This window comes from Sycon ciliatum, chromosome 12 (genome assembly GCF_964019385.1).
Source record: "Sycon ciliatum chromosome 12, ocSycCili1.1, whole genome shotgun sequence".
NCBI lineage: Eukaryota > Metazoa > Porifera > Calcarea > Leucosolenida > Sycettidae > Sycon > Sycon ciliatum.
The window spans coordinates 9,564,953-9,587,345 of record NC_088654.1 but is presented as its reverse complement, the minus strand read 5'-3'; the positions used below and the strand labels follow the sequence as shown (position 1 = coordinate 9,587,345).

The window sequence follows — 22,393 nt, the reverse complement described above, 5'->3', positions numbered from 1 at the left end:
TAGTGAGTGCTGTTGTTCTGATTCACAGGTATATATTCGGCCCTTAGCGCTATGTGTTTTCGAAGCTAGGCACACGATTTGCATGAGGAAATCATGCAAAGATGTGGCATAAGGCCCTACAAACGTGGCCTAGGTAAAGGGATGCCATTATTTGCATTTGCAGTACTTTGCCATAGGATAATTTGTGGATGATTGTGTTGATCAATTTCACATAAATTCATGACAGGTCATAGTTTATTTAGTGGGATGCTGTGGGCCAAGGATCTACGACCATCTCTTTTGCATTTCGAACAAGTAGACACTTTCAACAATTCATACAAAAAATGCCTTCAGTGCAAAACATACCGTTCGGACACACCAGGCAGTGCTTTCCAGCCTTGATTTTCAAGTGCAGACGTATCCACGATGACCTTCGAGTGAACTGCGGCTTGGAACACTTTGAATACGAACCACACACTCAAACCAACTAGACCACCGCATAGCTAGTGTATTCACGGAGCCAAAGAAGTCTCCTTCTGCCCCCACAGGGTCTTGGTTAGTTCTCTAGAAGGGACGAGAGCCATACCTAAATTCAATAAATTCTCCAATTCCAAAAGCCTCAAATGAAGGCGTCTCGGTGACTTCGTTTTGTTTTTTTCGTTTCCCGCGGTTGCAAATAAAATCAGCCCTTGAGTGAGGTATATTATGCTCGGCAGGCCGCGAAAGAGAGCCCGTTACCTGGACTCCTACTCGCGCGGGTAGAGCGAAACTGAGCACCCTGGAATGCGAGCAGCTTTTTAGTACTCCCGGGTCCAAAATCTCACCACCAGGCCGGGATGATCAAAACGTCTGCCGGGTCTGCAGCCTACAAACGTGGATCTGCCGACACTGTGCTGTCGACGACATGTCCGGCAAGGCACCTCCTTGCGTGAAAGCAAGGAACGCTTTTTTTTAGAAAGGAAGCTTCTTCTCCAAAATTTAAAATTTTTGAAAATTATTCCTTCTGAAAATATCATCGCGTTCTTGACCTCGAAGCTGACTGCTGAATGCGATTAGGAAAGAAGATTCCTGAAGATACACCAGACTGATTCTGGCAAGCCGTCTGTCGTCTAGATATGCAGTTGTTCGTCATGCATGGTCAGCAATCTTCCTCGTTCGTCCTTTCGTTTTCCTGACCACGATGATGACAAGCAGCTCTCATGCTCAGGTTAGTGCTGTACTTGTATGTCTGGGCACACAACACATCTGAGATTCACCCACTGACGTTATCGAACTGAAGAATGCAGCAAGGGTTCCTCGGATTCTCTTGATTTCGGAACAAATTTCCTTCACTTTCACCCTCTCAGTCTCTTCCCCATGCCCTCCATGCATGCACAATGCAGCTTGCATTTCAATTGCTGTTTTTTATACTTTGGCAGTGCCTCTGCTACACTTTCATATAGAGTGAGGTCCTGTAAATAGGATCGAACATTGTTGGTGGTGGTGTGTGTGTGTGGGGGGGGGGGGGGGGGGGGGGTACGTTTGCAGCCAGGATGTAGGAATGACACTTCTGCACAGCAGGTGGCAATAGTCAAAACTGGTCACTCTACAAATCCCATACCTGCCAACCTTTGCAAACCTGAGATCCAATGACATACCTAGGCATGAAAATGTATACAAAAGAAGCTCGCGGTGAGGCATGGAACTAGTGCACTTTTGGGTGCCTATTACCGCCCTCGATATCGGGACGGTCCCGGCCAAATCGGGATGGTTGTCAGGTATGAAATCCCAACCGAGAAAACCATTTAATTAAAAGATAAACTCGGCCAGGACATAGCGACTTTCTGTTTGCCGGGGGGGGGGGGGTCATCGTCCGCAATATTGGTAGAGTTACGGTTACATTGTATATGTAGATACATGTGCATCAGGGATTCATAGCACCTGGGGAGACGACATGAGACCTAAGTACCCAAAACGTTGTGAGTTGTGACCCCGGATGGGGTAGTTCTACGTGATCTGTGTTTCTATAGACCTTATTCGATAACGTGATTTTTGGACTCGCCTCCAGGGATTTGTTGTAAGCTGGGGCACGCGCACGTGAAACGAGTGGCAAGAAAGGCCCAGTTCGTACAAGGGAGTAGTAAAATACCGGTATTTTTCTACTCCTATGTTCCCACGCCGAGTCCACTGTGCACTGAGTGCAGGTCTCTTGCCGCTCCCTGGTTCCCGGGACCCTGGTTCACGTGATTGTGACGTTTATTGAATAAGGTCTACATGTATATGCGGGCATGCATAAATCAACCCTTCCACAAGGACGGCTCAAACAGGCAGCCAAGGAGTGAAAATTTCGCTCCTGGGGCTAGGAGTGAAACGAAGGCCTCAATTTGCCAGATGAACCTTCTCCATCGAAACGAACGAAGGTGTCGAATAATTCTTTTACCAGTTCACAGTTGCCGTTCACGCGCACTCCCCGGGGTGGGGGGGGGGGCTACTATGCACTTGTAGTGATACTTACTACATGTATATGCGGGCATGCATAAATCAACCCTTCCACAAGGACGGCTCAAACAGGCAGCCAAGGAGTGAAAATTTCGCTCCTGGGGCTAGGAGTGAAACGAAGGCCTCAATTTGCCAGATGAACCTTCTCCATCGAAACGAACGAAGGTGTCGAATAATTCTTTTACCAGTTCACAGTTGCCGTTCACGCGCACTCCCCGGGGTGGGGGGGGGGGGGGGGCTACTATGCACTTGTAGTGATACTTACCGTAAGCCCAGTGGAACACGACTAGTTGACTGCACAGACTACAGTACAGTATACATGCACATGTATACAGTGAAGATCAGTGCGTGCATGCCTGCCATAATCGTATGTTGACCTTCGTTCGAATTGAAAAGAGAGGGTCGTTTCGAAAAAGAAAAAAAGCTCGATGGAAGTATGATGCTGCTGACAATTCAAGACTCACTGAAGTCGCCTTTCTGGAATGGATCATGCACTCTAGGTTCATCCAATTGGATATGGACTCAAATCATTGTTACACCATTATTGTTTGGTTAGTTATTGTACATCCCATAGCATGTACAATCAACCTTGTGAATAATCTACCTCGGGTTTACAAAACAACTCGCAAATAACGACACAATCTTCAGATCTAGTGAACATTTGATTGCATACTTCCAACCTCACGAGTAACAACAATGCGAATAGCGACACTTTTCTCATTCACAATCGAGGGTCAGTATTCCCCAGGTTGACTGCAATTGCCAATCAAACAGGAGGGGCGAAAGTCGACCACGGCTGAAAAGGCATAAAGAAAAATTAATGTATATCATGAGCTAGATGGCTGAAGGAGGAAGTAGGTTTTCTGAGAAAGCAAGAAACAGAGGTGAATGAGGCACCAGGTCTGTCCATGCAGTGGATAGAATTATTGCATTGAAAGACAGGCTCTTTACATCAGCTTGCTACTATTATACCTACATTTGCTTTCTGCCTTTTTCATGCAGGATTCTGAAAGCTGGAGCAGCTCTGCTTACCTCGACCACTGAACTTACAACTAACTTCCAACCAAGTACAAGGCAATATTATGATGAATCAAGCACGCTTGCCATCATGTCATCATTGCAAAGTACATCGACAACATAGATTTGGTGCCGACTATGTATGATGTAGAGTGTGCTCTATGTATCTATACTACTGATTGGCCTACATTGTACTTATGTGGGCTGAGAGTAATCGATTGTGCTATATGGCAGTTTACTTGTATGTCATAGATGTTAACATTGCACACAGCTTCTGAAATGCTTTCTGTTGCACTGGCCTACTGCGGCCCACTGCAAATAGATTGTAGTGGCATGGGCCATGCCATAATTATAGTAGTATACCGGTACTACACCAACAATTTCACTGGTGCACTGTACTTACTGGTACGAGTAGATCTACATCATGCACAGCCTTGTCACTGCTTTTCTCATTTTTTATTAATTTACTGTACTGTACACATTTTGGCACAGCTCTTCCACAAAGAGTTACTAGTATTTTCTTCTGCATACCTACTGTATACAGTGACCTGACTGGTAACATCTATGGCTGTGAAATCACAAATTTCTGGGTTGACAGCCTCGAACCTATACGATTTGTTTCTAAGAACTTGCTATAAGAAATTTTCTATTGAAGTATTCTACTGTAGCTCGCAGGACATGGAGTGCAATTACGTAAAGTTTGGAACACCACTCTTCTGTGATTTGGATGTCAAATTATGAAATTCAGTGTGTGAGGTAAACCCATGCATGGCATACACTGCTATAGTATGACTCGGGGTAAAGTGTTCCAACGCATACTCATTATAGTGAATAGTTGTGTGACCGACGTTGTTGCTGCTGGATAAATAGTACATATTCTGAGATACCTGAAGCTACACAGCCATCTAATGTTCAGACATGCATCGAAGGGGCCGTAACGAGATCTGCAAGGCATGATTCTATACCTGTATTTGATGCTCTCTAGCCTAGGACATTCACCTGCCTCATTTTCTCTGTGCTGCATTGATGAGTCCATTAGTAACTAAAGGACGAAACAGCATGCTGTCTGCAGATTGGTAATTGTGTAAAGACAGACGTGTATGTAGTGGTAAAGCTCAGATACATGTGCAACATAACAATCCCGGTGTTTGACAACAGCACAAACCTACACCGCAATTCTTAATTTTGGGCTGTGGTGTTCTTAGTATTCCAGGTTGGATGTTCTGTAGGCTTCCACGTTCTTGGGCGCACGACTTTACTGTGCCGAAGAATATTTTCAGCCAATGAACCCAGAGCTTGGTGGCAGATGAGTGCCATGGAACAGCCTTTTGCATGTGGCTTTCACTACATGCACATGTATAACGTTCAATTGATGCGGAAAAATCAGACGAGGACTTTTGCAGTTATGAGCAAGGTCCCCACGAATGGTCATGTCACTTCACAGAATACATGAACTGATAGAGTAGACCTCGGTCCCCTCAGAGAACGCTTGGGGAAGTCGGGTTCAACCATAGATTTATACTTAACAGAGAACGCTTGGGGAAGTAGGTTTCAACCATAGATTTATACTTAATATTCTTTACAACAAGGATCGATGTGTTCCTTCGGATGCCCTTTATCGACTTTCACACACTTCTCCTCTCTCCTTTCGTCATAAGCACCATCTCTGTACACTGGTTCATAAAATATTTCTTCATAAAACCCCTTCACACATAATGAAGTACAATTGGTTTTCGACAAGCTCAACCCGTAACGCGCTTATCCTGCCTCTTGTTAAGTCAGCCCGGTATCTAAAGCCCCCCTTGTTTTCCGGTTATTCTCATTGGTTAACTGGGGACATGTCCAAAACCATACTAAGTACTTGAGCTGCTCATGAGCCCCACAATTATCAGGCCCGCCGGTCTGGTTGGTCAGGTTATCACCAGACCAACTTGTTGGCCACCAACAAACGTTTCCTACCGTGGAGGACGTGTGTACCCGCCATGAAACTACCGGACCAATCAAAAACTGCTTCCGGCGGTACTGATTATAGTACAGGTTTAAGTTAAAAAGCGGCTCCATTTTGTCATACATTAAACCAACTCTGTCATTGCTATGCTACTCAAAAAGAGTAGTGATGTTTATTCACAAATGAATCACAATGCTTTCAGAGAAATTCGATATTCTCCAATTTTAGGGGCACTGCAATACTATCCAAAATTAATGCTGCATGGTCATTGTTATGAAGCAGTCACCTCAGTACAGCAATTAAACAGGCTGATTATGTGAACGAGATTCACGGCAAATCTTCTTCCATCAGTGCTGTTCAGTCTTGAGTGGTCCACTGAGACAGGAAAACAACCTGTTCGGTCCTTCCATACGAGAAACAGAAATTGAACATGTTCCAGGGTGGAGGTGGCGAGTATCGGCAATGTAATGCACCTTTAGGCCAACATGACCATCATTCCGACATGGATTCTCAAACACCTTCGCTCGTGAGAGTGCCTCAGAGTGGTATTCATCAACAGATGGCAGTCCTGTAAAACACATGAAAAGACATAGCAGCAACAGAAAGAAACCTAATGTTATAGAAACGAATTCGAAAAACAAAGTCTACTATTATTCTAATACAGTGAACCAAGGTACAACCACACTCCAGGAGGCAAGCAAAAGAGCATATAATCCGAAGGTTGCGATGCCTGTATGTATTGTATTTATGTATTTACGGATTCTCCACAGGCTAAATCGAGGGAGTCTTTGTCATGCCACACTGGATACAACATGCTACCAGAATCACTTTCCCCAGAATTGATGATCTTTTCTTAGGGTGTTATATAAGACACATCTGTAGCCACTTCATCTTGCTCACGAAATCATACACCACCACACAAACGGGTCCTTCGGCTATTATACTTTGGGTGGTACATGGTGATGTATGATATTGATAATCTATTGATACCATATTCAAGTCTGACTCTCACCGTGAGATCCTGGCAACAATATTACCTGGTACACGACATATTCAGACACTGACATAAGCATCTTTTTGGAACAACAGGTGTGCCTATCTGCTAGTGTAATGTGACACACATGCAGAACACATGCAGAATCAGTCATACTAGTAGCTAATTTTACCCCCTCACTGTTGTATGCGCAGACTCCACTTCGCGGTGTCAAGTACTCTTCTTTCGGTGGGCTACTCCACTAAGGCGCTTGTCTAAAAGGACTCACATTCATCCTGCAAACCAACACGACTTGCATAGTTTTCACTGTCGGCCAAAGTGCGTGCATTGCACACATTGAGATTCACTCCCTCCATACAGGCCAGTACAGAGCTGCCCACCAATTGAGTCTGTTTTGCGTACTCAGACTTCTGATTTTCCGTATCTTGCAGTGTTTTGCGTACTGCCGTGTACATTGCATGCATACTTGCACTGTAATGTTTTTTTGACACGCACATGCATGTCGGTGGCTGCATTTGGTAGTGTAAAACATGTGTGACTTGCACTCACGACATTATTATTTTTGTGCTACATGTACATGTTGTTGTGGTACGGCATGCACTCGCTTTGGTACAAGACTATTCATCACTCAGCTTACACTTGCAATGCTTCTACACAGCTGATTGATCAGGCCTCTCCGATTTTCTATACCATTTGCTCAATTTCTGTAGTGCGCACAAGGAGTGATTTTCCGTACAAATACAGAAAATATGGAGGGCTGGTACTTGGTAGCACTGCTAGTATGGTAGTACCAGGCTAAGCTGGCTGGAAGATCAAATACTTCTTTGGTTCTTTCAGTCATTTTCACGACATATGTTTTCTTTATCATGATCCCCGGGGTGTGACATTCTTATGAATGCAGAAACTCAGTCTTTCTAACCGAGTCTCACGTGCAATGTGAATTTGTTCTTCTTTTCTTCACAATGCCATGTATCGATTCATCGCTTCTTCCCACCCGAGATCCTATGCAACCGCGATTTAAAGATTGGCTTTATCAAATAGTTAATTCAGAGAGAGAGGATCAGTTGTGGATGCTGTGACAGCATAGAGTGTAGATTGGTGTAAACATCATTGCCCAGCAGAACCGTATTCACAGGGATCTGCGTTTAGCATATGGAAGCTATTTTTTAGAATTTGTACACGTCCAATAAGCCTGAAGAGAAGAACACCTAACTTAGACTGTCCTAACGTTATCGAACGCACTGCCAAAGTAAAAACAACATTTGAAATGCAAACTCGATTGTGCATGCATGGAGGGCATGGGGAAGAGACTGAGAGGGTGAAAGTGAAGGAAATTTGTTCCGAAATCAAGAGAATCCGAGGAACCCTTGCTGCATTCTTCAGTTCGATAACGTCAGTGGGTGAATCTCAGATGTGTTGTGTGCCCAGACATACAAGTACAGCACTAACCTGAGCATGAGAGCTGCTTGTCATCATCGTGGTCAGGAAAACGAAAGGACGAACGAGGAAGATTGCTGACCATGCATGACGAACAACTGCATATCTAGACGACAGACGGCTTGCCAGAATCAGTCTGGTGTATCTTCAGGAATCTTCTTTCCTAATCGCATTCAGCAGTCAGCTTCGAGGTCAAGAACGCGATGATATTTTCAGAAGGAATAATTTTCAAAAATTTTAAATTTTGGAGAAGAAGCTTCCTTTCTAAAAAAAAGCGTTCCTTGCTTTCACGCAAAGGAGGTGCCTTGCCGGACATATCGTCGACAGCACAGTGTCGGCAGATCCACGTTTGTAGGCTGCAGACCCGGCAGACGTTTTGATCATCCCGGCCTGGTGGTGAGATTTTGGACCCGGGAGTACTAAAAAGCTGCTCGCATCCCAGAATGCTCAGTTTCGCTCTACCCGCGCGAGTAGGAGTCCAGGTAACGGGCTCTCTTTCGCGGCCTGCCGAGCATAATATACCTCCTGAAAGTCGCTTGTAGGACATTTTTGTTGGTACGAGGTGATTCGTAATTTTTTAACATTGAGTCATTTCTTAACAAATCGGTAAAATATCTCATTGCCAGCGCATGCAAAAAGTCATGTCAAATTTCTTTTTGCCATTGCCATTGCCAATGTTCTGTCAAGTTCGCCTCCAAAATTGAGACTGATGTTCCTTCAGGAAGTGACATTGCAAGAGTTTTCAGTCTGCATGTGCGCGATGTTTACGGTAAAATAGAGTATAAGAGAGTCATAGCCGCTGGTTTTAACCTCCAGTGACAACACATTTAGCTGAAGAGGAAGCATATGATAGCTACATACTGGAAACGACGCCTGGGAAGGAGAAATGTCGGTGTGTTGGCCCTGGTATTGGCCAAACATTGGCAATTACTGAATTTACTCACAGATGTTGATCACAATTGCATATGAAATCAGGGTGATACATCTATTGCTATGCAAGCTTGAATGGCTTGTATTTGGATGAACATATTCTTGATCCAGTCTTTCTGGACCATCCTGGACATGTAGGGTCTCTTTCTATTGAAAACTGACTTGAAATTGTGGTGCTAAGGCCTATTTTACCATGATGTTAAGAAATGACCACAACAAATAATATGCAGAAAAATTGCCATTTTTCAACTGCCCCCTGCTTCCCAACACCAAGGATTATGTGAATGAACAACCCACCATTGCAATCTAAGGATACCAGTATTACATTTTTGGGGGAAGAAATTGAAAGGTTCGCACCTCGAACCCTACGGAAGGCTATTTTACTTTCGTGTTAAATAATGACGAATCACCTCGTAATAGGCGATTCACACGACAGGCAAATCCACGTTTGTCAAGTGCCCGCAGGAAGTGAAACGTGAGGCTGCAGTTCACACGGCCGCGGGTGGCGGCCAGAGCTCCCGCGAGTATCCGGTGAGTATACGGCGTTACTGTGTGATTTGGAATGAGTACCCGAAAGACAAAGGCCAAACAACCAGGGTTCAAGACTACCGTAGATCTACGATAGTACGACCTCACAGCCTCATAACTGTAAAAGTGCCCGCAGATGAGTGCATCCGCGGGCAAAAAGGCCATGGGCACTTTTGATTCCCGCGGGCAAATTTTGGTCACCCGCAGGAATATCTCCATGGTGACTTTCCTGTAAACGTGGATTTGCCTGTCGTGTGAATCGCCTATAATAGGCGATTCACACAACAGGCAAATCCACGTTTGTCAAGTGCCCGCAGGAAGTGAAACGTGAGGCCGCAGTTCACACGGCCGCGGGTGGCGGCCAGAGCTCCCGCGAGTATCCGGTGAGTATACGGCGTTACTGTGGTGATTTGGAATGAGTACCCAAAAACAAAGGCCAAACAACCAGGGTTCAAGACTACCGTACCATAGTACGACCTCACAGCCTCATAAGGCTGTGTTTACATGAGAAATTTCAACCCGGGTCGAGTTCAGCCCGGGTTGAAAGTCTGTACGATAGACAAAAGAAGTGAGCGTTTACATGAAGACAGTTGACCCGGGTCAAATACTGATATGCCGCCAAAAGTCCACTTCTACAGTCCTGTATGGTCACGTGAATCCGTTCGTGCGAAATTTGCATCTGCAGTGCCGTTCAAACCTGGCGCGAGATACGCACAGAAGTACGTTTGTACGATTTTCTTGACCCGGGTTGATTTCAACCCTCCCCTTGGGGGGAGGGTTGAAATCGACCCGGGGCGAAATTTCAACCCGGGTCAAGCACAATGCGTCATGTAAACGCGCCATTCATTTTATGCACATGGCGGGTTGAAATCTGACCCGGGTCGAACTCAACCCGGGTTGAAACGCCTCATGTAAACACCGCCTAACTGTAAAAGTGCCCGCAGATGAGTGCATCCGCGGGCAAAAAGGCCATGGACACTTTTGATTCCCGCGGGCAAATTTTGGTCACCCGCAGGAATATCTCCATGGTGACTTTCCTGTAAACGTGGATTTGCCTGTCGTGTGAATCGCCTATACGGCCCCGGTCACACCGAAACAAGCCACTTTGGGCTTGTTATCGCTGGCGCTCAGCTGGCTTGCGTGATCCCTGTGACGCGGTCACACCAGACCTTGAGTGCAAAGCTTGAGTGGCTTGTTTTTCTTACCCGCCAAATTAATTTTGAATATCTCGAAACACACCAATGTTTGCAAGAAACTGGAGAGCAGAACGTTCGCGATCTAAAACTGTACTTGTTCTAGTGTTCAGTTTTGATGAAGAAGCAAAGGAAGCCCGGATTCTGAATTGCGAAGTCGTGCTCTTTTTATTTGTTCGGTGTGCATGGACGCGATGGTTCGGGTGGTGTTTCCTGATGTCGAGCTTTCTGCCACGCCGGTTGCCGTTATTGGGTGGTGTTTCCTGATGTCGAGCTTTCTGCCACGCCGGTTGCCGTTATTGACTCAGTTGCAATCCACTCTCTTCTTCGTACCCGGCTTTCTTCATGAATTCGGTCGTGAGTGTGGTGCCTTGTCTTGGCCTCAAACCACAGCTCCAACAATCTACGCAGCAGTCTAGAGGCACAGCGGCAGAAATCCATGGTCGTCGGACAAAATCCAAATCAAACTGAATACAGTGTAGTTGGATAGACTGACTCACGGTCAAAACTAAAGGCACAGGGATAGCACGGTTCCACGGACACAAGAAAGAACATCAATATCAGTTCATCATGTCAACTAGCTACATGGTGTGCTCCGGAGCTCCAAGCGCACTCAAAATATTTTTTGAATTTTGGCTTTCAGCCGCTTGTACAAGCTGTGGCTGAAACAAGCCGGAAAAAACCGCTGAGAGTCAGCCACGGCTGAAAGTCGCTTGTAGGACATTTTTCAGCCATTTCTATGGTAATAGTGACGTAAACAAGCGCTTTTTTCGGCTGAACGGCTGAATCGAGCTCGGTGTGACCGCGGCCTAATAGTGACGTAAACAAGCGCTTGTTTCGGCTGAACGGCTGAATCGAGCTCGGTGTGACCGCGGCCGGCCTAAGGCCGCGGTCACACCAAACAAGCCGTTTCCCGCTTGCGCTGAAAGTGGCTTGTGCTGAATGGGGCGGTTGGTCACACCACTTCGCGAAATCGGCTGGATTTTTTTGTGTGCTAGAGTTTTTTTTCTTCCCGCTCATTTTTGAATATGATTTTCTCTTGTTTTCCCGTCCGCTTTCTCCAGCACACTTCTTCAGTTCGTCCAAGATCCACGCTCTCTTTCTGGTATTTTTTCATAGTGGGCTCATACTTGGTTTTTGTTTCAAACCAAAGCTCCAGTAGTCGCCGCTCCTGTGCTACTGTCCAGGATTCCATGATGACCGACAAAAAGGCAAGGAGAGAAGTTTCACCAACAACGAAAGCCGGAAGGTGGCAGAACACGATGCAAGCTGCAAGATCATGCCAAGATGCGCTTTGAACGAGTTTATTTTTCCCGCCACTGCGCCAGAATGGCTGAAAGTGGCTGAATCCATTCAGCGCTCCCATTCAGCGCTTTGAAAACGGCTGACTGCTGAAAAAGGCTGAAGCCGAAAATTCAGCCGTTTCCGTAGTGACGATGACGTCAAAAAGCGCTTTTTTCCGCTGAATGGCTGAATCGCGCTTGGTGTGACCGCGGCCTAACCCACACACTTCACGTACAAACTAGCACGCGGGGAGCCCCAAGTCATAAAATATTAACTGGTTTGAGGGAAAGAGACAACCGGGAAAAGTCTGAAGAAAAATTGACTGTCACCACCAGGACTCGAACCAGGGACCCTCGCTTGTAGCCAGCGATGCTCTAACCACTGAGCTATGGTGTAGTCGTCATCCCAGCAGAGGCCGTTCAACATTTTCTTCAGACTTCGTAACTCACACTTCCTGTGAATCCACACAGGCGGGTGGGACGCAGCCCTCACTGTAACCCACACACTTCACGTACAAACTAGCACGCGGGGCCGGGGAGCCCCAAGTCATAAAATAATAACTGGTTTGAGGGAAAGAGACAACCGGGAATAATAATAATAATAATAATAAAAACAAAAGAAATTATAGCAATAAAAACTGCTTTATGGCAGTTTTCTAAAAAAAGTTATTGTGTTCTAGTCCATGGGCCCCGTCTAAAAAGTAAGAAATTAACGAAATGTGATAGCCGAAAATTAAAATTTCACCCAAAACCTCACAATAATCACAGCACTTGAGGATCTTAGTTTAAAAAAAATACTGCTTTCAACACTTGTTTAGTCTGACACTTCACGGGTGACTTTTACTGCGCCAACATGCATGAATAGGAAAGAGGACCCCTGTAACAAGACGCCTTCCCTATCAAAATAATAAATTCTACTACTACTACTACTACTACTACTACCACGAGAGGAAAAGGTCTTCCCGCTTTTCATCCTGTGTGTGATTGTTGTGAGGTTTTGGGTGAAATTTTAATTTTCGCCTATCACATTTCGTTAATTTCTTACTTTTTAGACGGGGCCCATGGACTAGAACACAATAACTTTTTTTAGAAAACTGCCATAAAGCAGTTTTTATTGCTAAAAATTTGGGCAGAGACAACGTTACTTGCCTGTGCCTTTGGGTCAGCGTTGTCCTATGCATTGCTGTGAAGAATCTTGGCGGGACGCTCGTCAATAAGGGGCACCGGTGCACATGGTGCACCCCTAGCCCTGTGGACAATCTGGTCGTACGGTAGTGAGTAGGCCACTTTCTTGCTCCTTAGCGTACGGAAAAGGGGCAAAACGGCCTTTCGCGCTGCTTGCTGCTGCTTTGGAGTGAGGTCATGACCTATGTAGATCGGCCTGTCGCGGAAGCGGATTTGGAATTTGTGCTGAAAGATGCTGTCCTTTATACGGACTTCGATGTCCTAATGCGGATCGGTCGTGGACGGGAATCGTTCGTGTTGTGTGTGGTTTTACCAATTCTTTCAATGGAGGTGTTGTCCGGAAGAGAAACACCTGGCTCCTGGAGTCCATGAGCATCTTTCTGCAAGTTTGCGCAATATCACCCCCCCCCCCCCCCCCGATTCAGGCACACCAAACAGGATCACATTGCTCGCACGAGAAGCTGCATCTTGTTGCTCACGCAATAGCTCTTGCACGTCTTCTCTTTTGATGTATTTTGCGGAAGTCGCGGTTGAGTTTTTCTCGAAAGTGGCGGACGAAGTGCCATTCAGAGAACGTAGCTTCTCTCCCACATCAACAAGCTCCTCACGTATTCTTCTGATATCAGTTTCAGTGTGGGCTTTCAGAGAATCGACTTCGAGCATGCAATTATCAATATTCTTGTCTCTTGCCTTGCTAGATTTCTCCATATGTTCCACTTTATTTTTGACATTGGACAAATGAAGCGTGAGCCCCTCCCCTTTTTGGCATACTTTATTCAAGGTACGCTTCAGGTCCTGTTGTCTAGCAAGCAGTTCCTTCAGCAAGCTTTCAGCAGTTGTTACCATGCTTACCGTGGGCGGGGTATCCGCAATGGTGTTGATGGATTCCGATGATATGCCGTCGCTCGTTATCGATCTATTGCCTCCATGGCTGGGGGTTTCCTTCGTTCTCTTCTTCTGTGTGAGGCTCTCTGTACTGCTAAGACTCCTAAAATTGAAATCTGGCTTCCGTTTTTTACCAAAGCTAAGGCCAGTCAAGGGAAAATCTTAGTCAAAGCACTGGATCATGGAGCTCATTTTTGACATCCACCTTACAAAACGTCACTTTTTGCCACCAAGGGCTATGACAAGGAGTCGTAACTGTGGTACATGTATTTAAAAAAAAAACATCTGCAGGGTTTCTGACAAAGCTGTATTATGTCCGTATATTATGCGAGAGCATAATTTTTTGACGAAATCCCAAGATGGCGCCAAATATTACAATACCAGCAGGTTAGTCGTACCTACCTGAGGCCCAACTGATCCAGAATAATCATGCCACCATTTCGGAACCTGTGTAAACGCAATTTCAATTACAAAGCCGCTATTTTCGTGCTTTCCGTAGTGAGTGCAGGGGCGTAGGAAGCAGTTTAGCAGCAGTGCGGCGAAAATGTGAGAGGGGGTCCGGGGGTCGTCCCCCGGGATTTTCTTTGAAAATTGGGCCTAAAAGGCCATATTTTAATGCTACAGAATAATATGAGAAATAAGAATATGCATGCTGATGATACACCGCATTGTCGATGTAAAACATGGTAGCTGTACAAGAGTCGACAAGCCATCAACAAGGTTGAAATATTAAATTAAAAAAATACAAAATAAAAACAATTTGATAATTATTGGTCCCGCGACCGCTGGGCCTGCCGGACTGGTTCCTACGCCCATGGAATTGCACTTAGCTGGAGAGCACTTTCTCCCAGTACGTTGCTTGGCAAAGCCATGGAGGACCGGGTGGTGAGTCGACTAAAAGAGGAATATCAGAAAGCGGCAGCAGCAGCGAGAGATTTTGCAGTCATCTACCAGCCAACAGGTGGAACACTCCGCACCGCAGCAGGCCACATCTCGCAGCGCAACGTCAGCAGTCTAGAGCACGCCTCAGCGAGCCAGATCAGTAGGGAAGATCACAGTGCAAGGCAGTACCTCTCTCCGAAGTACTCCTGTAGTTACATCAAAGCCAGCACATTCCGTGACACAGAGATATAACCAGATCCTGTCAATCACTTCTGCCACTGCCTCTTCATCAGCTGCACCAAAGAAGAAAATCATCACAACTCCCACTGTGCTTGTGGATGAGAAGACGGGGATTCGTCTGGGCACCTTCATCTATATGGTATAATGGGAAGGGTGAGCCTCAGAAACGGTGGTTGGATCAAGCGATCTGGACAGACATATACCTGCTCTACGTAAGGTGGAATCTGACGTGACTGTACAGCTCCAGGGGCAGGTCTCGATAACGTTTCGATACGTATTCTATGCTAAGTCGACATGGACTTCGTCGCGTAACCACCTCGGGGGTCAGCTTCAACGAATATGACTGGAACAAGAAAAATATACCTGCTCTACGTAAGGTGGAATCTGACGTGACTGTACAGCTCCAGGGGCAGGTCTCGAAAACGTTTCGATACGTATTCTATGCTAAGTCGACATGGACTTCGTCGCGTAACCACCTCATGAAAGCGGGGTCAGCTTCAACGAATATGACTGGAACAAGAAAAATCTGCGTTGACAGAGCAGATGTCAGGCGGACAACTTGGTAATGCCTACTAATGGCACATCATCGCTCAGCAAATCGTTTTCTGGAGCCATACATCACACACTTCGATAAAACGAATTGGTGGCTGTCTGCTTACATTCTAAACATGTACATCTCGGTTATTGTCCCTGAATACTGTGCGAGTGTGGGATAATAAGGTAACAAGCCGGGAGTTTTAGACGGTTTCGCGACCTCAGACCACTAAATTCCAGAGCAGGAAAACTATTGTTATTCTGGAAGGAGTTCTTGAGTAATTGCCAGGGAAAAACTAGGACCCAGAGAGAAAACCAAAAAGAGGAGAGAAGAAAACGGCAACCATAAAAGGGATGATGCACTACGGTTTTTTTATTTTTTTTAAATGCACTACGGTACAACGTTACCGTAAAATGTGTAGTAGTACCAGCGGTTGGCAGTAGTCATGGCCCAAATTTGCTCAGCCCACATCGATATTTTGCTGCACAATTTTGCCACAAAATTTTCGGTATTCTGCTTGGCATTTCCTTTTTCCGTCGGTATTTCGCTTTGATTTTGCTCGAGAAAAATGAGTTTCACGGAAAACTCAACGATAATTTTCGCTGATGACGAGGGAATTTTTGGTTGAGCTCCTGCTGCTGCTCAACTTTCTACAAAAATATGGCCATGAGTCTGTTTTGTCCAACTTTTGTGCTTATTTTCAACCTTGGTGACTGATTGCGTTGAGAAAGTCCCTGAGAAGCCTTGGGTTTTCTGAAAAGCCTACCAAAACTCGATATTTTGCTCAAAACTTGCTGGCAACTTGCGCATCCGATATTTTGTTCGAAGAATTGCTAGCAAATTTGGGCTATGACTAGTTGGCAGTTGGCACTTTGGGCAACTCGTTAGTCCGGCGTGCAATGCAAATAAGGCAACGATAAATATAGAGAGAAAAGCAGTGGAAAACAATAAATTTGATTGCCGGGGTCCTGTGCCTGAGTGGGTACACCACATTACTCCCCCACAAGTGAACAAGTCATACAGCAAAAACGGAGCAGTGAACGGAACAAACAATAAAGAGGAAACATATCGAGAGAAAAAAAGAAACAGGAAGGAACACGCGAAAACTGGCAAACGAAATAGATCAAGGCAGCGACGAGGCGGAAATCACACAAATGCCAATGGAGACCGTGTCCGAGCGACCATTGACCTTGATAGTGAAATATTTCTCAGTGCGAGACAGCACAGGAAACGGCCCATCGTATGGCAACTTTTTCTCGTCTTGGCTACATAGGTTCTGATCGGTGGAATATGCTGCCTTCCACTGTTCGCTCTTGTACAGATTATCGCCCCATTTATTCGTTCATGCTTAACCTTTCTAGGGGCTCCCGTAAGAAGACCATAGCTAGGTCTGTGGGAAACACCCTAGTAAAATAAATAAAATAATAATAATAATAACTGTAGCGACTTGCGGACGCTGTCCCGACGGATAAAGACGTGCGAGGCCGAAGATAATTACATTGGTACGAAGACCACCAGTACAGGATTGCTGCGCTGACTGGTACATGGTTGGGACGGGACGAAGAGTGGATAACGCGCTACGCAACTGCTGGATTAATGTGGCCGGTGAAATGGGAGTGGTCGGAGGTGCAGCATCCAGGAATTGGCCTGGAAGACGTTGGGAAGAGCCGTAAACCATTTCTGCCACCGAACACTCGAGGTCAGACTTGACAGAGGTACGGGTACCAAGCAGGACGAAGGGCAGGTCATTGAACTACTCAGATGGGGCTTGGGTGCCGGAGCGCGCCATCAGGGCACTCTTGAGGTGGCGGTGAAAACGCTCCACTAGGCCGTTGGTAGCCGGGTGATAGGATGTAGTACGCTGGTGAGTGGACCCAAGAAGCTGCATGAGCTCTTGCCAGAGGGACGATTCAAACTGAGCACTGGGGTCGCTGATGATAGTGATAGGGATACCAAATCGGGCAATGCAATGCAACAGGAAAGCCCGGGCGACTGTTGGAGTCCTGCTGTCCGGTATTGGCAGCCTCTGGCCACCGGGTGTAGTGGTCAATACACGTAAGCAAATATGTACAACAGGAGCATGATGGTAGAGGGCCAACGAGATCAATGTGGACAACTGAGAACCGTTCGCCAGGACGGTCAAGAGCCGGGAAGGGCTAGATTTGGTGTGACGGTGAACTTTGGCTTGCTGACAAGCTAAACACTGGCGGGTGAAGTCGAGGACATCCTTGAGAATACCAGGTCAGAAATAGCTAGCAGTGAGGAGACGTACTGATGAGCGAGTACCAGGGTGAGCAAGGTTGTGCAAATGGTTGAAAACAGCTTCATGGAGAGATGCAGGTACATACGGACGGAAAGAACTGGTGGAGATGTCACCATGCAGATGCGTATTAGGGCTGACGTAGCGACACGACCATTGAATGGAAGTGCCAGGAGATGGGGCAGATCGGAGCTTGACCAAGTCTGGGTCAGATTGCTGAGCATTGGCAAGGGCAGCAAGGTCGGTAGCAGGCACCACTGTCCACACGTCGGAGGACCGAGATAATGCATCTGCAACAGGGTTGGCAGCACCACTGACATGTCGGATGTCGGTGGTAAATTCAGAGATGAAGGCCAAATGACGTAATTCACTCGGGCTGTAAGTTGAGGAATTTGAGGAGAGAGAGAAACTGAGTGGCTTGTGGTCAGTGAATACGTGAAAACCACGACACTCTAGCTGGTGCCGGAAATGCTTGATGGCCAAATAGATAGCTAACAATTCCCGGCCGAAAGTACTGTAACGGGTCTCCGCTGGCTTCAGGACTTTGGAAAAGTAGGCCAGGGGCTGTGGGTCGCTACCCACACTCTGGTGTAATACAGCACCAACAGCATGGAACAGAGGCATCCACCATGAGGCTGAGCTCTGCGTCCGGCAGTGGATGATGGAGCTGAGTGGTGGCAGCCAAAGCAGACTTGGCCTCGGCAAATGCATGCATAGCGTTGGCATCCAACACCACAGGAGACAAGTTGCCCTTCGGACGACCTTGGAGGAGAGTGGTCAAAGGTAACAGCAGGGTAGCGCACTGAGGAAAAACCGGCGGTAGAAGTTTAACATTCCCAAGAAACACTTGACCTGTGCCATGGTTTCAGGGACCTTGAATGCAGCGATATCGCGGACTTTCTCTGGTCGAGGGTGGAGGCCGTCAGAGTCGATGATGTGGCCGAGGAACTCAAGACGAGAAACACCGAAAACGCATTTGTCGACATTGACAACCAAACCGTGATCGGCGAGGCGCTGAAGCACTTGCTCAACGTGCTGCTGATGTTCTTCATCAGTCTCACTAGCCACCAAACCATCTGTTGCGGCCCTGTGGCCATGGTAGACAAGATTTCCTTCGAACCATTACTTGTTCTTGTTCTTAATAGGCCATTCACACGACGTGCAAACATTTGCACTCGTGTGACCAAGATAACACGGGCAAACTGTGATTCGCGAAGGACTAAAGGGACGCTGGTCTAGGAGAGCGGCAGTTTTGCACCATGGCAACCAGGAGTGCGCGCACGCGACAGCCACCAGCGCAAAGCGTTGTAGGCTGCGGAGATCCGGAGAGCAGGGAGAGCGAATGAGACACTTCGCCGTGACCCAGGTGAGCGCATTATTATTATTCTTATTATTACTCAATCTGCGGACAGAACTGTTTCGTCCTTTGTGGACTCGTCAGCGCAGCACAGAGGAAATGAGGCCGAACCTGATAGCAATGGAAATAAAAATTTCCAATCAGGCCCGAACGTACCTTGCCAGAGTGCTCAAACTGACAAGTCAGTGAGCTCTGCATAAAGCAAACAGCAAAGGCACTACCCCACGCAAGAGTGCTCAACTGCTACAAGAGCAGGAGCGAAATACTCAATCTGCGGACAGAACTGTTTCGTCCTTTGTGGACTCGTCAGCGCAGCACAGAGGAAATGAGGCCGAACCTGATAGCAATGGAAATAAAAATTTCCAATCAGGCCCGAACGTACCTTGCCAGAGTGCTCAAACCGACAAGTCAGTGAGCTCTGCATAAAGCAAACAGCAAAGGCACTACCCCACGCAATATTATTATTATTATTATTATTCAAAGGATCTGTCGGGGAAGTGAACTGCCTGAAAAGAGAAAAAAACGCCAGACCCACCAGGACTCGAACCTGGGACCCTGCTTGTCATGAGCAATGCTCTAACCACTGAGCTATGGGACCAGGCTGAACCTAGAAGGCGCTGACAATTCTTTCACTCCTGGTCCCATAGCTCAGTGGTTAGAGCATTGCTCTTGGCAAGCAGGGTCCCAGGTTCGAGTCCTGGTGGGTCTGGCGTTTTTTCTCTTTTCAGGCAGTTCACTTCCCCGACAGATCCTTTGAATTTGAAGTTCTCCCAATCCTTTCCAAATTATTATTATTATTATTATTATTATTATTATTATTATTATTATTATTATTTGAAACTCGGATGTTGAGCCATAAATAAATGTAGAAGAGAAAAGGACATATCGATACGAGTTAAGAGTAACTCTCCATCACTGTAACATGATACTATATACAGTCAGAAAGTGCAATAACTAGGCACAAAACTGACAGAGTACTGAAACATTCGACGTCCTGACACCTAGCTTCAACACATCTCCGTAGCGCTAACCGACAGCCTTCCAACTTGGAAGGTTCAAGGTTATGGTGTGCTGCTTTGCTGCTTCGAATTGTAGTTAGACCGCTTTGTCAAATATCGTACTGGTCTCGTCATCGTCCAGTAACAATCGACATTCTTTGTTCCGTTGGGACTGTAGCTTTTGCTCATTTTCGTTGCGCTTGCCTTCCCCTCTTTGGTCTTTCCATAACCTTGAACCTTCCAAGTTGGAAGGCTGTCGGTTAGCGCTACGGAGATGTGTTGAAGCTAGGTGTCAGGACGTCGAATGTTTCAGTACTCTGTCAGTTTTGTGCCTAGTTATTGCACTTTCTGACTGTATATAGTATCATGTTACAGTGATGGAGAGTTACTCTGAACTCGTATCGATATGTCCTTTTCTCTTCTACATTATTATTATTATTATTATTATTATTATTATTATTATTATTAAGTAGTGGTTGCGACTTCGGCGATGATTTGTAAGAAATGGTCGGCGGAATAGCGCGAGCTCCGGTGTGGGGAGCAAACCATTTATTATTATTATTATTATTATTATTTCGTAATACGTATTCGCATGCAACGACGCAAATCCACACAATTCAGTAGACACTTTTCCTATCAAACGTTTTCTTTCCCTTCTCTTCAGGATAGTACAGGGAATGTTGGAAATTAGAAAAACACATAACTATATAGAGAGTGAAAGAAAGAAAAAGTCAACACTTCAACATAGGTGTTAAAAATGATTAAAGTGTTAAAAACTCAAAAACAAACAGCTGCAAGTTGTAGACAAACACGTTGAACACATCAGGGAACACTTGTCACACTTTCACGAGGTGTGACACCAAACAACTGCAACGATAACACACTGTTCTCCTTCTGTACACATAGTTCTGGATCTAGTTTACGAATATACAGAGCTTCTAACACAGCAAGATGTAACTTAGACCTTCCACGAGTCAAAATCGAAAAGATATCATCACTATACAACTTACGACAACTAGCACTGCCCGACAAATGACGCTTGATGGACGATGTCCGATCACTTAGCTCTGTCACCTTCGACGCCTGCCGTTGTTCTCTTCCGTTAGGCTTGTTTGGTTGGTTGTTCCGGTCCACACCTCCAACGTCCGTTGATTTCATGTCCGTTTTTGTTGATTTCATGGCCGTTTTCGTGTCACTTCTTGGTCTTCCTCGTTTCCTCTTGTTGATCGTTGTTGTCACTTCCATTATCGACGTATTCAGATCCCCAGTACTCCGTCTCTTCACCTTGCTTCTGGTAACTCTTCCGGTGTCTATTGTTGTGTTAGCCTGATGCCACGCAGGAGTCCATTGTGGGACAAGACGAAGACTCCTTTATTTACAACGAGCATGCATAATAATTGATCAGAGAGAGACAATACGGAGAGGGACAATACGGCGACAAACACTATACACAACATCTCCCTTTCCGGGAAAGGAGGGGAAGAGAGAGAAAAGATGAATCTACACAATATATCCCTTTTCCGGGAAGAAAGAGGAACATGAAAAACAAGATTGAGAGACGAGCTAGGGCCTACACGTACACCAGTACAGTACTGTCAGTAGCAGGGCATGCCTAGCATCTGCACAGAAGAGAATTTTGTTTTTTTGAAAACTGAAGAAGTTCGAGGCAAAAAAATGAGGAGATCGAGAGTGAAGAGAAAGAATAAAGAAGCACACAAGGTCAAACGAAAACAAATGAAACACAAAGCGGAGGGAATGAGCTACAGCTAACCGGCATACGCCTGGCAGTTCCTTCCGTCACGAGCCAGACTTGGTCGATCCAGAGCGCTCGTACCGTGACACCTCTCTCTCTCCCAGACGGATGGGTTGAGCACAGCATGGGGACATGGCGATCAGTGCTCGACAGCAGGCTTATCGGAGCTGCCGAGAGATTGAGCATGCGAGGACGACGAACTGGCTGGACAGGGACGACAGTCAGCAGAGACAAGGAGCAGTGGCGTGACTGCTGCTGAAGAGTAGAGTCCACGAGTAGGACGAAACGAGTAGAGCGTAGTGCATGCCGGGCATGACTGGACTAACAACCAAACTTCTCAGACTGACGACGACGACGCATGACGACGACGATGACGAGACTGTCCCGGAGCTGGGGATGCTCGACTGCGGGCTAGAGGCGAAGGGTTCTTTCCTACAGTCGTAGAAACCACAGCTGCCACCATGTTGTGTTAGCCTGATGCCACGCAGGAGTCCATTGTGGGACAAGACGA

The 22,393-nt window shown here is 46.2% G+C and overlaps 2 long non-coding RNA genes and 1 other non-coding gene across 3 annotated transcripts; 2 read left to right on the top strand and 1 right to left on the bottom strand.

Annotated features, from left to right (window-relative positions):
* The first annotated feature begins 641 nt into the window (after positions 1-641).
* LOC135828382 (uncharacterized) lies at positions 642-4,021 on the top strand. Its single transcript, XR_010555650.1, has 2 exons — positions 642-1,186; positions 3,460-4,021. It is a non-coding gene; the product is annotated as an uncharacterized LOC135828382 (long non-coding RNA).
* Positions 4,022-5,518: 1,497 nt separating this feature from the next.
* Positions 5,519-8,133, bottom strand: LOC135828254 (uncharacterized). Its single transcript, XR_010555608.1, has 2 exons — positions 7,866-8,133; positions 5,519-5,990 (listed from the first exon to the last, which is right to left on the bottom strand). It is a non-coding gene; the product is annotated as an uncharacterized LOC135828254 (long non-coding RNA).
* An 11,635-nt stretch (positions 8,134-19,768) lies between these two features.
* On the top strand, positions 19,769-19,840 carry Trnap-ugg (transfer RNA proline (anticodon UGG)). Its single transcript has one exon. It is a non-coding gene; the product is annotated as a tRNA-Pro (tRNA).
* The last annotated feature ends 2,553 nt before the right edge of the window (positions 19,841-22,393 follow it).